This window comes from Camelus dromedarius, chromosome 12 (genome assembly GCF_036321535.1).
Source record: "Camelus dromedarius isolate mCamDro1 chromosome 12, mCamDro1.pat, whole genome shotgun sequence".
Taxonomy (NCBI): Eukaryota; Metazoa; Chordata; class Mammalia; order Artiodactyla; family Camelidae; genus Camelus; species Camelus dromedarius.
The window spans coordinates 6,279,736-6,296,794 of NC_087447.1; positions in this window are offsets into that span (position 1 = coordinate 6,279,736).

Consider the following 17,059-nt stretch of genomic DNA (forward strand, 5'->3'; position numbering starts at 1 on the left):
AGCAGTCAGTGTAACAGCCTAAATACCCCAGGTGAAGATCTTTTGCCACTGGAAATAGGTCAACTCCATTCTTTCTGGTCGGCTGCCATCCCCACCCATCCACCTCCTCTGCTGAATGTCACCCAGGGGGCCCCAGGTGGAGGGCACGTGTGTAGTCTGTGCTAGTTTCAGACAGCAAGTCCCCTCCAGACCCCAACCCAGTTGATTTCCTGGACAAACTCTGGGCTGCTTTCTTTCTCAGCAGAGGGCAATTCTGGGTTCTTAGGTCAATATTTTCATGAGGTGCGTACAGACCTTCTCTTCTCCAGTCACACTCACTCTTCCAGTGAGCTCATCCAGTTGGGCAGACTTAAAGGCCATCTGTCACCTTCCAGCTCTGCCCAAGTTTACATATCTCAACCCTGACCTCTCCCACTAAGTCCAGACTCACAGCCAATGGCTCATCGACATTTTCACATGGATGATGAGTAAGCATCTCAATTAATCTGACATGTAGAAAATCAGACTCGCTGTCTGTCCTGTCAAAGTCAAGGCCATATCCATCCTTACCGCTGCTCAGACCAAAATCCTGAACCCCCATCTCTCTCATACTCCACACCCCGTGCACTTGCAAACCCTGCTGGTGCCGCTTTCGTGCAGAATCCAGCCACCTCTTCCCTCCCCCACCATTAACAGGCTCCCCCAAACCACTATCGCCTCTCATCTGGGTCTCTGCAGAACCCCTGCACCCATCTTCTGCTCCTGCCCCGATTCTATCCTCTACTCAGCAGTCAGAGTGATCCTCTTACGACCAGAGCCTGTCATGCCTCTTGAAAACCATCTAGCAGACTCCATCTCTTGAAGAGTAAAAGCTGAAATCCTTACCCTGGCCTACTAGGTCCTGCGTGATCCATCTGCCCCATCTACCCACAGGTCCCACCACTGCCCCCTTCATTCACTCTGATACAGCCACATTGCACCTTCAGCTTCCCAGTCAGTCCCACCTCAGGGCCCTTGCACTTGCTGTTTCTGCTTCCTGAAATGCTCTCCCCCCAGAATCCAAAGGACTCACTCTCTCACTTCCTTCAGGTTTTTGCTAAAATGTCACCTGACAAGGCTATCTAAGCAGCAGCATGCCCCTGCTCTATTCCACTTATCAACACTTCACCAATATTCGTTTGTTTATAGCCTGCTCAAGGCCATGGCTCCAGCAATCAACTTCCTCTCTCCTCAGCAAATTTCCACTCTCTTTAGAATCATTTCCAACAGCACAAATGTGCCTTTATTTCTCTCCTGACGCCACTTCTCCTTCCCCAATACCGCCCCATTTCTCTGTTGCCCTTTGCCGCAAAACCTCCTGAAAGAGTTGGCTTTATTTGCCAATGTCAATTTCCCCACCCTGTTCTCTCTTTAACCCGCTCTGTCGGCCTGTTACCCCACCGCCCCCTAAACTTGTTCCCACCCAGATGCCCAATGGCTGCCCCGTTGCTGCCTCAGGGTGTAGTGGATCCTCCTGCTCTGGCCACTCCTTCCCCATCTTTGCTGGCTCTTCCTCCCCTTCCAGGAGAAGACTCAGCATGCAGTACTCTTTGTCCACACTCTCTTGGTGGTCTCATCCATGCTCATGTTTTAAATACTGTCTATTCACAGATGAGTCTCAAATTTACCAGGAGCCCAGACGTCTCTCTCAAACTTGGAACTTGATTCCTCTCTCCCAAACTCCAGTGATCTGCTCCACAGCTCCACCTGGATGTCTCTCTCATAGGAATCTCAAATGTAAAGTGTCCAAAACCAAGCTCTTCACCTTCCCTGCAGCCCTGCCCAGCTTGGTAACAGCATGTTAGTAAAGTGATGTGAACTCAACAGTCTTTCAATGACTGATGGGCATGTCCACTAGCATCTTTTGAAAAACAGAAACACATGCATGGGTATAAAATAAATCTCCGCTGAGAGGGGCTCAGAAAGGGAGGAGGAGCATAGGGACAGGAAGGGACCTAGGGCCTGGCAGGACCTATGCTGAGACTTTCTCACTGGGGCACTTTATGGGTGCCTCAGAGACCCCTCCAGGAACTTTCAATCCAAGCTCCCTTGACAGCGATGGGAAAAGCCTCTCCTGGGGTGGATCTGATGGCTTCCAACTTCAGCTGCAGCTCCTGGCACTGGGCGCTGCCCTGCACCCAGAACACCTTTCTCTGCACTATTCCTCTCCCTGCCCCCAGGAGCTTGCTTGGAAAAACTTCCTGTCAAGCTGGCCCTGGACTGGCCCCCCGCCCTCAGGCCTTCTGACCCTTGAAGTTGGGGGCTTGCCTCACCCTTGATCACGTGCAGCCTACTCCCAATGCCGCCCCCTCACCTGGCTCTGTCACCCGGAGGGCAATGGCTGTCCAGGCCTGTCACCTTTCCATTTCCCTGGGCGCAGTCTGACTCTAGCCCTTGGGTCCTTCCAAATTTCCAGGAACAAAGTTCTACTCTGAGCCCCTCTCAAAGTCTGAGCAGACAGGAAAGCCCAGCCACTGTCACACGCTCCTCTCCCTTGTCCCTCTACCCACGCTCTTTCACGCCCTCCTGGTGGCAGGTGCTGGGGTTGACAGCACCCTGTCTCAGTCTCCCTCCTGTTCTGCCTGCAAGGGGGTCTGACACCTGCTTAGGAACATGGGAGCCCTTGAACTAATGATTTATACTTGGCCTTCAATGCAAAAACTGAGACCTGAAACAGTGGACAATTTTAGTATCTTATGATTTATTTTTTTGGCCCACGGCAGGTAACTAGGTTTCTTTCTTTCTTTCTTTTTTAATGGAGGTACTGGGGATTGAACCCAGGACCTCATGCATGCTAAGCACACCCTCTAACACTGAGTTGTACCCTCCCCATTTACTATCTTGTGATTTTGTGTAATTTCTCAATAAAAATGAGATTTTTTAATTAATAGTATGTTATGCTTATCTTTCCCTGTCGGTACATGCAGAGCCACGTCAGCCTTCACCATCTTCACCGGGTGTCACAGTATGACTGACATGACCTACAAACCCATCTCCTCCTGTCCAACGTGCACACAGCTTCTGCTAGCTTCCCTGGGACACTGCAGCAGTGACATCCTTGGAAATGTGCCTTTGCATGTCAGGTATTTCTGCAAGATAAGTTCCTATAAGCAAACTTGCTGGCTCTAAGCCTTTTGCATTTTGATAATGCCCAATCACTCCCCCGCAAGGCTCAGTCAATATAGATTTCAATCAACAGTGTTTTTTACACCCTCACCAGCAAAGCGTATTACAATTTTTAAAAATCTTTGTTAACCTGATAGGTGAAAAAATATGCCCTTGTTGTTATAACTGGCATTCCCTTCATTATTTGTGAGATTAGTATATTTTCCTATCTTTCTGGGCCATTTGTGCCTCCTCTGTGAATTGCCTGTTCACGTCCTTTGCACATTTCTTTTCTGGTGTTTGGGCCCAGGGAGTTGATTGGATTCCTTGTTTCACAGTGTACAAAAATCATCAGTGGATACAAGGCCACCCTCTTGTTTTGGTTAATTTTTTTCCTCCTTTATCTTTGACCTCCATTCCCATCCTACTTAAATATGAATGAATCTGTGGAATATCTAATCATGTTGAAGCATTTGTGGCTTTAGTATATAGGACTGGTATTCTGCTGTCAGTCTCATTTCAGTTCTTTACTCTTCTGTCTGAATGCTATGTATTTAGAAGCTATCTGTTGCTTCTGACTGCTGCCTAGCGTTCCATAATTTGCCTCTATTACACTTTTACTAATCCATTCTCCCGAGGTTGGATGCCAGGTTGCCCCCAACTTCTATTTCCACAGAGGACGCTGCAGTCAATGCCCTTGTATGTGTCTCTTTGTTCATCTGGATAAGAATTTCTTGGGCTTATTTATCAAGGATGGAGAGTGCAGGGTCTTGGAACAAATGTGTATGTCTTTTCAAATTGCTTGAGAAAGAGGCTCTACCATTTATGCCTGCCACAGTGACGAAGAGTTCTGTCTGCCCACACCCTCAACAGACGTCTGTATCATTCACCTCATGAATTTTTAGTCACCTGATGGTTATAAAATGGTATCTCACTGTAATTCTTTTTTCTGGAAGTTTTAAACTTTTTATTCTTAGATTGCATTTGTCCATCAAGTCACATGTTCTCCTCTCTTATCTGTCTCTTCCCCTTCTTGTCTTCCTCTCTTTTTCCCCCTCTTTCACCTCTCATTTCTCTCCCCTTTTCCTTTTTTCTCAGAATGAGTGTCTGCTTCCTCCAAGTGGAGAAAGAAACACATTCTAATTATCTACTTGAAAGATGATCCTTAGTGACTTCACTTTGTTCACAGTCTGGATTTGAACTTGAATAATCCTGAAGTTCTCCAGACTAGAAAAACCTTATTTCTCTGTATGCTGCCATGTCATTAGAACATTTCCTGGCCTTTTGGGGCTGAAAGCTATGACTTGGGATGGCTTGACCCCACTTCCTACACCAGATGTAAACCAACGTGGAGGAACGTGGTTGTAACATCCATTCGTTCAATGAACCTGTGCTGAGCCCCCGGCGTGTGCTTGGCCCTGATCTAGATGCAGGAGCAGCAGCCGTCAACAGGACAGACACAAATCCTTGCCCTCGGGGAGCTGACATGTGTCGCTCATGGGGGAGATGACATGACACACTGTTGGAGGGAAGCCCTCTCAATGCTGGATGAAGCTGAGAAATCATATAGAAAAAATACACCTCCTGCTTCAGAACCAAGAAGAAGGTACTCCCAAATATCCACAGTGATCTCAAAGGGCATCCGTCTTGAGTGCAGATTTGGATTCCCAATATCTCACTGTAATTTTAATTGAATTGTGCTGATGGCTTCTTTGACCACATTTTCATTATTTTTTTTTTGCCATTTGGATCAATCCTTCCATGAGCTGCTGCTTTCTGTTCATTGCCATTTCTCTGTTGTGCTTCTTGGCTTTTCCTTCTTGACTTGCAAGAGCTGTTTATCTACTAGATGGCAACCAGCTGTCTGTCAACATTATTTCGGAGGCCCTTTGTGGAACAAAAATCCTTAATTTTGGTGTAGTCAGATCCATAAATGTTTTGAATTAGAGTTTGTGTTTTGGACATCCTACGAGGTCCTTCCCCTACCCATTTATTTTATTGTATTAGATCATAGTTTCACATCTGTGTTCAGAGTGAAATGCTCTATACTTTCCTTTTCTGATAGTGTCCTTATCTGGTTTGGGAGTCACATGAGGAAATGGGCAGCCTTTTTTCATTCCCTGTTCTGGAATAACTGGTATAAGGACCATCTTTTCCTTGAAAGTCTGGTGGAACTGCCCTATAAAAGCTCTCCGTCAGGGTTCTTCTGCATTAGAGTCTTAGGTTATCATTTTCCTTACTGGTTATTGATCTACTTAAATTTATGATACTTTAGTGCCAATTTTGACATTTCATATTTTTTCTGGAAAGGTGTTCACTTTGATTGTTTTTATTTTTACTAACATACAATTATTTATAATATTCTTTGATATTTTGACATTTTAAACTTCTCTGGGACCTGGTGGCCATGGGAGGGACTCAGGATTTGTCCTGAGCATGATGGGAACTGTGAGAGGCTATTAGAAGAACCCGTTTTGCTCTTGTTGAAACCCCTGGTCCACCTCAAGAGTATAAAGGGTTGGAGGGTGGATTCTGAAAGGGGAATTTTGTGTTGAATTTGATTCAGAGTCCCAACACTCCCTTCAGGGGCTAGGGCTGGAGGGGCTGCCTTCTAACCCCAAATCTGGGGAGAAGTGCTTCAAGGAGGCCGCCTGGAGAGCTTGAGATGGACTCCCCGAAGTCATGGCAGCCCAGTGGGTCAACGGTACAGGAGACTTCCAGAAAGGCTGTGGAGCCTCACAGAGAACTGGCTGGCACTGTGAGGAATTGTGGCATAGACAGAAAGTCACGACTTCATTTGGGGGCAGAGAGAAGTTTCCTTATGAATTTTAGACAGACATTGGGAGACAAAAATGATCTCTTATTACATCCCATGCATCTTGTTTGGTCAAAGTTGCCATTACAGTAGAGGATTTTGAGAGGGGGTGTGTGTGAGCTGATTTATGTTTTTAAAAGATCCCTCTGGCTGCGGTGTAGAGATTATACTTGAGGGCCAAGGTGGAAAGAGGGTCTGTTGTCCAGGAGAGGGACTGGAGGACTTGGGCCAGGGAGGCAGAGAGGGGGAAGAAAAGGAGAGGTTTGGAGACTGCGCCTGGGCCTGCCACCATTTAGAGGTCAGGGGAGGACAGGGAGACCCAGCCACGGATACCAGACAAGAAAGGCCAGAGGGGAGGACGTGAGCCCAGAGAGTGAGGGCTCCAAGCCAAGTGAAGAAAGTGTTTCAAAGAAGAGGGAGTTGGGAGGGAATAGCTCAAGTGGTAGAGCACATGCTTAGCATGCATGAGGTCCTGGGTTCGATCCCCAGTACCTCTTCTAAAAATAAATAAATAAATAAACCTAATTACCCACCCCCACAAAGAGGAGGGAGTGACCAGTTTGACAAAAGCCTCTCGGTCAAGGCAAGGCTGACAACTAAGTTTGACAGAGCCCCATCTGAAACTTTTCCTTTGGGGCTAAAGTCTAGCAAAAATTTTCTTTCCCCTGAGGAACTTGTAGGCTCTGTTATCGCTGGAGAAAAAAAAAGGTGAAGTTACTACAGCTCCCTTTTTGCTTTGGCTGCCAGGAAGCTCAGAGCCAAATTTGATATTCAATTAACAGAACACTTTACAGGCTTTATTTAATAATAGACCTGCATATTTATATCTTTATGCTCTTGTTCCTGCTCTTCATGTTCTCTTTTAAATTATATTTTCACATTCTTGAGTCTCCATTTCTATTTAAAAATGTTATCTTCCTTGTTCTTATTGGAAGCTACCTCATGTGCATTGGGAATGAGATAGGTATGAGAATTAATCCCATCATTCAGCAGATATATGGAGATGCCTTGCACCAGTTAGGTCCCTTTGGTTTGACAGAACTAAATTAAGCCAAAAAGGATAAAATAAGTAATTGACTTGTTTTACTAAATCATAAAAAGGGTCTGACCTCAATTTTGCCAGAATCAAGGGACTTGAGTCCCTGTGTGTGTGTGTGTCCTACTCTCTTCCTCATTTCATCATTTCTCTCTCTCTGTTGGCTTCATTCTCTTCCATGGGAATGTTGGCTGCAGGCCACATCAGTTTGTTGTCCTTGGACCTTTGTCACCAGAGTAGAGAGAGGATACTTCCTACACATCCAGGTAGCAAAAACCCAGGGAAGGATTCTGACATGTCCTGCCTCGAGTCTCATGGCCATTCCTGGACCAATCACAGGGACCTGGTGGGGAGGGGACTTTGATCAGCAGTCCTGATGGTACCTCCTGGATGGAGTGGAAGGAACAGTTCTCTAAGGACAGAAAATAGTACGGAGGTTCTTCAAAAAATTAAAACTAGAATTACCATATGATCCAACAATTCCACTCCTGGGTATTTATCCAAAGAAAATGAAAACAGTAATTCAAAAAGATATATGCACCACTATGTTCATTGCAACATTATTTATAATAGCAAGATAAGGAAGCAACCTAGTGCCCATTGACACATGAATGGATAAAGGTGTGAGATGCACACCAGAAACTGACACATTGTAACTGACTATACTTCAGTATGTAAAAAAAAAAAAGATGTTTGATGTGTATACACATACACATATGTATAATACCTTATTAGTCATAAAAAAATGAAATCTTGCCATTTGTGACAACACGGATGGACCTGGAGGGCATTACACTCAGTGAAATAAGTCAGACAAAGACTGTATGTTTTCACTTATGTGTGAAATCTACAAAACCAAACAAACAAATCTAACAAAACAGAAACAGATTCACAGATACAGAGAACAAACTCGTGGTTGCCGGTGGGGTTGGGGGGTGAGATGGGCAAAATAGGTGAAGGGGATTAAGAGGTACAAACTGCCAGTTATAAAATAAATAAGTCACAGGGATGTAACATACAGCACAGGGAATATAGTCAATAATATCATAATAGCTTCATATGGTGTGTAATCTATAAAAATATCAAATCACTATGTCGCACACTTAAAACTAATATAATATTGTAAGTCAACCATACTTCAATTTTTAAAAGGAGAAATTTTAATTAATTAAATCAGTTTGAAAAAGGATGGGGATGTGATCTCAGATGTCTTGAAGGAAGAGGGGCAGGGCTGACCAAAACATGCCTGCCACATGCCCACAATGTGCCAGGCACTGTGAGACACCCTGTAGATGCAGCTACAAATAAGATAACCCCCCTGCCCTTGAGATGGTCACAGTCCAGTGGGGGAGGTAAAACATGCACACACGATTACAATCCAGATCAGAGCATGGGCAGAACTTTGGAAGAGGGACAGGCAAAGTTTTGGGGAGTTCAGAGGACAGAGAAAGACTTCTGATTCTGGCCATGAGCAAGTAAGGTGGACTGAAATGATCCTTTTGACATAAACAACTAAGAACCTGGGCAAAGTATAAGAAATAAATACTTTCAGATGTTATAAAATTGGTGGCACAAGACTGAAGTCTCTGAGAAAAGGGAAGCAGATGATGTGAGCCCTACCATCGCTGGGGTCATCTACATCTGCCATCTGCCTAGAGGCACCTGCCCTACTGCAGTGCAGGGAGGTTCACCAGTCTCATGGAGTTAAGGAGACAGAAACCAGAGCCTGGAGAGGCAAAGGGCAGCTAGAATTTGTGGGGTAGAATAAGAGTAGGAACCAATATACAGAAGGAACCCCAAATGCTGCATAGGGGTCCCCATAAGCTGTAAGAGGAACACCAATCTGTGCCTGACATAGGGTGAAACTCCACAAGGCTGGACCAGAACATCATTCAAGAGATGTAAGACCAATAATTCCCAAAGCTCACACAGGACTAGAAATCTTGATAAGAAGATTCTGTCTAGTCAGAGTAGAGAAATCTCATTAGAATACACAGAAAATTCAGTAGAGAAACCAAAAGGGGGTTCCATGCCTAAGAAGAGGGCTTAAATCAGCCCTTACTGAAGGCTATTCTAGACCCACCATAAAAGAGCTTGTAACAAATCTTGAAATTATCAAACTAATCCACAACCAAATTGCCAGGAAAAGTCCAACACTCTTTAAAGGAATTCAATAAAATCCAGACCAGTAACATAAAATTCACAATGTTTGGCATCTAATAAAAAATTAATATACATACAAAGAAGGAGGAAAATCTGGTTAATAACCAGGAGAAAAGATCTGATTTATCTCAATCCTATCAAAATCTCAGCTGCCTTTTGCTGAAGTTGACAAGCTGATCCTAAAATTTACGGAGAAAGTCAAGGGACCCAGAACAGCCAAAGAATCTTGAAAAAGAAGAACAAAGATAGACAAGTTACATTTTCTAATTTTAAAACTTAGTACAGAGCTACCATATAATCTAGACTGTGGTACTAGCATTAGGATAGACATAGAGATCAATGGACTAGAATTGAGAATCCAGAAATAGGAGCCCTTACATTTATGGTCAATTGATTTTAGACAAGGGTGCCAAGACCACTCAGTGGGAAGAGTCTTTTCAACAAACGATGCTGAAACAACTGGGTTTCCATACGCAAAAGAAAGAAGTTGGACCCTTATTTCCCACCGCATACAAAAATTAACTCAAAATGAATCAAATTTCAATGTAAGAGCTAAAACTCTTAGAAAATAAAAACCCACAGGAATGACCTTGGATTAGGCAATGATTTATTAGATATGATACCAAAAGCACAAGTAACAAAAGAAAAAAATTAATTAGATTTCATCAAAATTTAAAACTTTTGTGTTTCAAAGGACACCATAAAGAGTGAAAAGACAATTCACAAAATGGGAGAAAACATTTGCAAATCATGCATCTGATACAGGACTTGTAGCCAAAATATCTAAAGAAGTCTTACAGTTCAACAATAAAAAACCAAATAAGCCAATTTAAAAATGGAAAGAGGATTTGAATTGACATTTCTCCAAAGAATATACATATACCAATAGTCAATAAGCACATGAAAAAGTCCTCAGTATCCTTAGCAATCAGGAAATGCAAAAAACAAAACCAAAAGATAACAAGTGTCAGTGAGGATTTGGAGAAATTGGCACCCTTGTGCATCAATTGTGGGAATGTAAAATGATGCAGCTGCTGTGAAAGACAGTGGAGTGGTTCCTCAAACACACACACACACAGAATTTCCATGTAATCCAGCAATTCCACTTCTGCATATATACCCCAAATAATTAAAAGCAGGGACTGGAATAGACATTTGTACACCCATGTTCATAGCAGCATTATTCACAGCAGTCAAAAGGCGGAAACAACCCATATATCCATGGATAGATGAATAGATAAGTGTGGTATATACATTAATGGAGTATTATTCAACCTTAAAAAGGAAATTCTGTCACAGGCTACAACACCAATGAACCTTGAAGACATTATGCTAAGTGAAATAAGCCAAACACATAAGGATAAATACTGTACAATTCCTCTTGTATGAGATGCCTAGAATGGTCAAAGACACAGAAACAGAAAATAGAATGGTGGTTCCCAGGGGCTGTGGGAAGAGGGGAATGGGGAGTTAGCATTCAATGGGAACGGAGTTTCAGGTTGAGATGATGAAAAAAAATTCTGGACATGGAGAAGTCATGGTTGCACAACAGTGTAAAAGCAATTCATGCCCTAACTGTTCACTTAAAACTGGTTAAAATGGTAAATTTTACATGTATTTTGCCACAATAATAAAAAAAAGAAGGGGGAGGGTATAGCTCAGTGGTAGAGTGTGCGCTTAGTACGCACAAGGTCGTGGGCTCAATCCCCAGTAACTCCAGTAAAAAAATAAATATATACAAGTATATAAAAAATAAATAAACCTTAAAAAAAGAAATGTACTACCTTTAAAAAAAAAGAAAAAGGTAAATGGTGTAAACATTCCAATTAAAAGGAAGAAATGATAAGATTGCATTAGAAAAAGCAAGACCCAGTCATATTCTGCCTACAAAAAAACCCACTCTAAATGTGAAAACATAGATAAGTTTAAATGTAAAAGGATGGAAAAGATAGATCATGTTAACACTAACCCAAGAGCAAAAGGAAAAAGAGGCCACTTTCAGCCAGCCCTCCTGGAGGAAGTGACATTTGAGCTCAGCTTTAAAGACTGTGTAGTATTTGGGACTATGCAGACTGGGAAGGCCTGTGTGGGCAAACTATGCAGACTGGGAAGGCCTGTGTGGGCAAAGGCACTGAGTCAGATCAGTGTGTGTGTGTGTGTGTGTGTGTGTGTGTGTATGTGTGTGTGTGTGTGTGTGTGCATTCAATCTCAAGGAGGCAGGAGCAGTCACAAGATTAAGTCTGGTTAAGTCAGAGTTCACAGAGATGGACCTGCCCCCACGACAGACAAAAACTCAGCACTGGGGACCCGGAGGCAGCGCAGCCAATAGGAGTCTGTTGGGATAATTCAGGTAAGAGATGACTGTGGCCTGGGAGACAGAACAGCATCATTTACTGAAGGCTTAGGAGCAAGGCACTGCTCCAAGTGGTTTTACAACTTAATATTAGTCTAGTGGTTCTTAATCCTGGTTAGAACCACCTGGGGAGCCTTTAATGTACATGGGTGCCCTGGCCTCCCATCTAGTTAAATCAGAATCTCTGGAGATGGGCTCTGGGCATCGTTCACCTTCAAAGCTCACCAGTGATTCCAATCCTCGGTCAGAGGTGAGACCTCTGCCCTCATCAAAGGTCAGATACATGGGGCCAGGAACTGGGTTTGTTCACAGCCTAAGGCCAGCCTGGTGTGAAATCAGATTTCTGTAAATATCTCTGTAAACAACAATCCTGTTACGATGCCCATTTTATAATAAGGAAACTGAGGCATGGAGAGCTCAGGTTATCCATTCAAAGCCACGAGGCTGATAAGGGGTGATGCGAGAACCGAAATACACACGAGGAGGATGCCCTGGGCCCAAACCCTTCCCGGGGTGCACTACTCCCTCCAGTGTGATAGGGAGGAGGATCCCGCAGGGAGATGGGACCAGGTAAGTGATAAAGTGGGGCCTCTGGAGGAGGAATGGAGGCCCAGGCCCCGACCTCATCATCAGTCCCCCTACCCAAAACGGACAGGCGTCCCAGACAAAGGTGGTGGGAGGGGGCAGGGAACCCACAGGGCAGAAACAAAACTCAAAGAACTTAGTGGAAGGGGAAAGTGAAACCAACCCTGGCAGGGGTGGAAGAGACTCTGTGGCTGGAAACAAGGGCAGCACCCCTGCCCCTCACAGGAACAAGTGCGGGGCGGGGCTGAAATGGCCAGGTCCCCCCCCCCAACCCACCCACTGGCTGCTGCTTCTACACACTGGCCTCCTCCAAGTTCCCAGAACCTCCAGCACACTGTTGCCCCGTCCCTCTCCCCAACCTTGCTTTCTTTTCCTTTATAGCTCTTACACCCTGGCATTGGGGGATTGCTCATTTGTTTATCATCTGCCTGTTACCTGCTCCCCAGATAGAATGGAAGCCCCACAGGGGCAGGTCATCCTTTGCGCGCTCCTCCCCAGAGCCCAGAAGAGCGCCTGGCAGAGGAGGTGCTCAGGAAATATGTGTTGAGTGGACAAGGACGCTGCAGGGCCACTGTTTACCTGTACTTATAGGACACTATCTAGAAGGCTCAATCCGTTTAGCCCATTTCAAAGACAACTGACAATATTTTTTGGTTTTGCTTTAAACCTGGGTGCATAGACTTAGCAGTCCATCTCTTTGGTTTGGGGCACTCCAGGCATCCTAAAAAGGATGGGCACCAGGGTCCTAAAAAGTCTCCCTTTAAAATGAGCTCTCCCCTTCAGCCCATCCCCAATCCCATCCCTGCTCCCCACAGCGCCCACTCTTATGTCTATAGAATGTCCTTCCACTCTGCTTTCCATGCGTTTATTTCCATACACGTCAGTTACAGGAGGTACCATTTATTGGGTGCTTACAATGTGCCAGGCACTGTGCTAAGTATTTTATGTGTCATATCTCATTTAATCATCATGTCCCTGAAGGAGATTCTATTACTGTCCCCACTTTACAGAGGAGGAAACTGAAGCAGAGAGCTTAATTCAATTACCCAAGGTTGCAGAGTAAGTGGCAGAAATATACAGGATTGCTGTGCTTGTCTGTGTTTTTACTTTCCATAAATACTGCTGTGCTATAGATCTGGCTCTGCATTTTTCTGTTTTTCACGTGACACAATGAGTTTAAGCTTTGCCCACATTGTTATCTGCCATGCTGTGCCCTAGTCACAGAGAACTTGGCAACCTCCAACTCTTTGCCACTTCAAGCCATACCTAGGACATGGCTATTTGTGAGAGGTTTTACCCAGGAGTGGGACTGCCAGGGGGCACTTAGCTGCCAAATTGCCCTTTCAAACATGCCCACTAGTTTACGCTCCCACCAGAAGCACCAGACTTCTGTGCACCCATCTCCCTGCCAGCCATCAGTTTTATCTAACTTTCTATTCTTGCCCATCTGATGGGTGTCAATGTGGGAGCTTGTGTTTTCCTTTGTAGCTTTCTTTTTTTGTTTCTACATTTTTTTCTTTTTGTTTTTTCTTTCTTTTTTTACTTTCTCTTTGTAGCTTTTTGATTCCTGGGGTGGGTACAGACACCTTAGCTCTTACTCCATTTCTAAAACTGACATTTGAACACACACATGCACACAAAATAGGAAGGAGGTGATTTCAGAGTAAAGATAGCTCTGGTAATGGGAGGTGGGGGTCACACGGGTCCTGCCCCGCTCCCCAATTACAAGGAGCCCCTCAAGAGAGTCCAGAGCGACCCGCCATTCTCACCAAACACTCTGTCCAAAGACAGGAGGGACCATGCCCCAGTGGAGCACCTGAGCCACAGGTGCCATTCTCCCACCGCCATGCCCAAATTTTTTTAAGAGAGGGAACTTGGTCCTCTTCATGTCCTGCAGACAAGCTTACCACTTTGGATCTCGAGGCTCCCCAATGGGTAGAGAATAAAAAATGAAAATCATCTGGTCCCCAAAGCTCTGCAGCTGGGGTACTGACAGGCTGCCCCCTCCCAACGCCCAGTGGTAACCACAGTGCAGGGCAGACCCACCTTCCTCGACTCAGGCCAGACCCAACCAGGAGCACTATCTCCCTGGACCTCCTGCCCTCTGACTCAGAAGGGTGCATTCCTAACACTTGTCAAAGGCTGGGTCAGGCCCTTCTCCATGGCCTGTAAGGTTCTGCAGCAGAAACTGGCCAGACCACGTTTCCCAGCCTCCCTTGGGTGGGGCCCTGTGACAGGTCCAAAGGGATGTAAACAGAGGCAATGGGGCCACTTCCAGTCTTGGCCCAAAAAAACCTCCCTGGGCTCTGAGACGTCCCCTTCCACAATGACCTTGAAAGCCACGAATGGATGATGAAGGAGCCTGGGCCCTGAAGTCCCTCTTGGAGAAGCACTGTCTACTGATCAGATAAATCCCACTATGAACCTCATGTGGACGAGAAATAAATTTCCATTGTATCTGAACCTATGTTTTGAGTTTGTTACATTAGCCCTCTGCCCTAACTAACAGCTGTAACTAGTATGTATAATATATATAATAGATAATGACTAGCCCCATTTTACAGATGAGAGAAATGAGAGAAGACAGAGAACTTGTTCAATGCTAATAGGTGGAGAAGCCAGGATCTGAATCCAGGGCCTGGTTCTGGAGGTTCCACTCATAAGCACTCGGCCAAGGCTGAGCCAACAGGCTGAGAATGGAGAGGCCCAGGCCAGTGGCTCCTGAGAACCTCACTCCCTGCTGCACCTCCTGGACGAAAGAAGGCTGCTCCCTGGACCCTGCCTCCTCACCTTTCCCAATTGTCACCCAGGCTTGTCACTCTGAACTCTCTCGGTGCAGAATCTCACCTTTTGGACAGATCCCAGCAACAGGCTCCCAGGGGCACCTCCTCTCCCAGCCTGACTCCTCACGCCGCTCGGCAAGCCTTCAGCTCTGCGGACCCCACGTGCCCACCTTCCTTGGGACTGTGCCCAACCTGCTGCTGGAGAAAACCGTTCCCTGTCCAGGGCCGCCGGGGACCACCTCCCATTCACGGTCCTTGCCAGCCAGGGCTCTCTGTCACAAGTGACAGAAACCCAACTGGCTTGGAGGGGGAAAATTTTTTTTATTGGCTCACGTGACTAAGAAGTCCAAGGTACACAGGCTTCAGGGTTCAGGTATTCAGATGTCATAAGTCTGGGCCTCTGAGCCTCCTGGCTCTGCTGTGCTGGCTCTGTTCTCAGCAGGATCACCCCGTGGGGTGGGAAGCAGCTTCTAGCAGCCACCAGCCTGCATTCCACCAGCCCTGCTGCCCCAGTGTGGCCACTGTCATCCTCAACCTGGACTCCTGAGAGAGTTCCCTGCTGCTGCCAGCGCCACGGGGAAGCCCAACATCTTGTCAAAACCCTTTCCCAAAGGTACCACCTAAAGCCCCAGGGCTCAGGTGTGTTGGCCCACTGGGGGTCACGACCCCGCCTCCACATGCACTGTGACCAGAGTGTGTCTGACTGGCCAGGCTGGTAGTTCCCTCCCCTCAACCCTGGGGAGTGCGGTCAGCTGCACACACCCCAGGCTGAGTAGAGATGGTTCCCTAAAAGAAAGCAGAGGCTTTCTTTTCTCATACCCAGAGTGGGTGCAGATGAGAAGCAAGCAGAACCCATGTGCCCCCAGGCTCCAGCTGCCCCGACCCATCCAGGCCTGCCACCCTGCCTCCTCCTTCCCAGAGAAGTCAGACACTGTCAGATAAAAACCAAATATCTCAATCACCTGCCAAAACCCACTCACAGCCCTTTCCCACCTTCGGTTGGGGTGGGCCTCAGGCAACCCGCCTCACTCCATCAGTTCCCTCCCTTGCTACAAGCTTGCATTTCTGCCATCTTAAAAATCAAAGCCAGCACCCATTCCTCCGTCCTCACTCAGCCACTGCCCTCTCTCACCTCCACTTCATAGTCCTCAGTGTTGCTCAGCTCCGAGTTTCTCACCTCCAGCTCCCCCTGCCTCGCCAATGACCACCAAGCCACTGAGGCACCGGACAGCTGACCTCCCCCTCTCCCAGATGCCCCCTGGTGGGCACCACATTGGCTCCTGGGGGGCCCTGGGGCTGGCTGCCCTTCAGTCTCCTTTGGTGGTCTGCTCAGATCCCCCTCTCTCCCCTACTCCCAAGGTCATACACCTGTCTTATCTCCCTGCATCCAAGTAAGTGCGCAGCCCACACCTGCCCTCAGTGGCCTCACAGGCACTCCAAATTCGTCACAGCCAAACCCGGGATCTTCCTAATCCTGCTCTTCCTCCTACGTTTCCAGTGCTGAAAAGAACCCCCACTCCATCCCAGAGAAACCTGAGAGTCCCTGAGGATCCCCTCCCTCTCAGCCCCACATCCAGTCAGTCATCAGTGCTTGAGTCTACGGTCAACCCAGACCTCCAGGCCGCCCCCTCCCGCCCACATCACCAAGCTGCTGCTCCCTGAAGACACACGTCTGCCTTGTGCACGTTGTAGCTCCAGGGTCTGCTCTGGGTCACTGCCTGGACACAAGCTGCCTTCAAGGCCCTCCACAACCTCACCTACCTCTGCTGTCACTGCCCCTTCCCACATGCCCTTCTAGGCAACTTGCCTGAGCTCTAGTTTTCAAGACCTGTTCCCATCACCTGCCCCATCTGTCCCTGTGCAGCAGCCCACAGTGGGCAGAATGGTCTCCGTCAGAGAGAGGGAAAGAAGCCACTCAGAGAAGGATAGGAACCTACCTAGGGTCACATAACACAATGAGACAAGTTGTTTCCCAGTATAACCAGCACATACTGGCTCAGACCCCCCACCACTCTGCCTACCTTCCTTCTATTAGCACCCCTGGTCCTGCCCTGGCAGAAACATGGCCTCCAACCCCTCCCTCCACTCAGCTACTGCCCAGCCCACTGGTGCTCCTGGCCCCAGCCCAGTGTTGGGAAGGAGGTAGATGGATGAGAAGGAGGCCACAAAGCCCTGGACAGAGGCTGCGATAGGTACTGGCA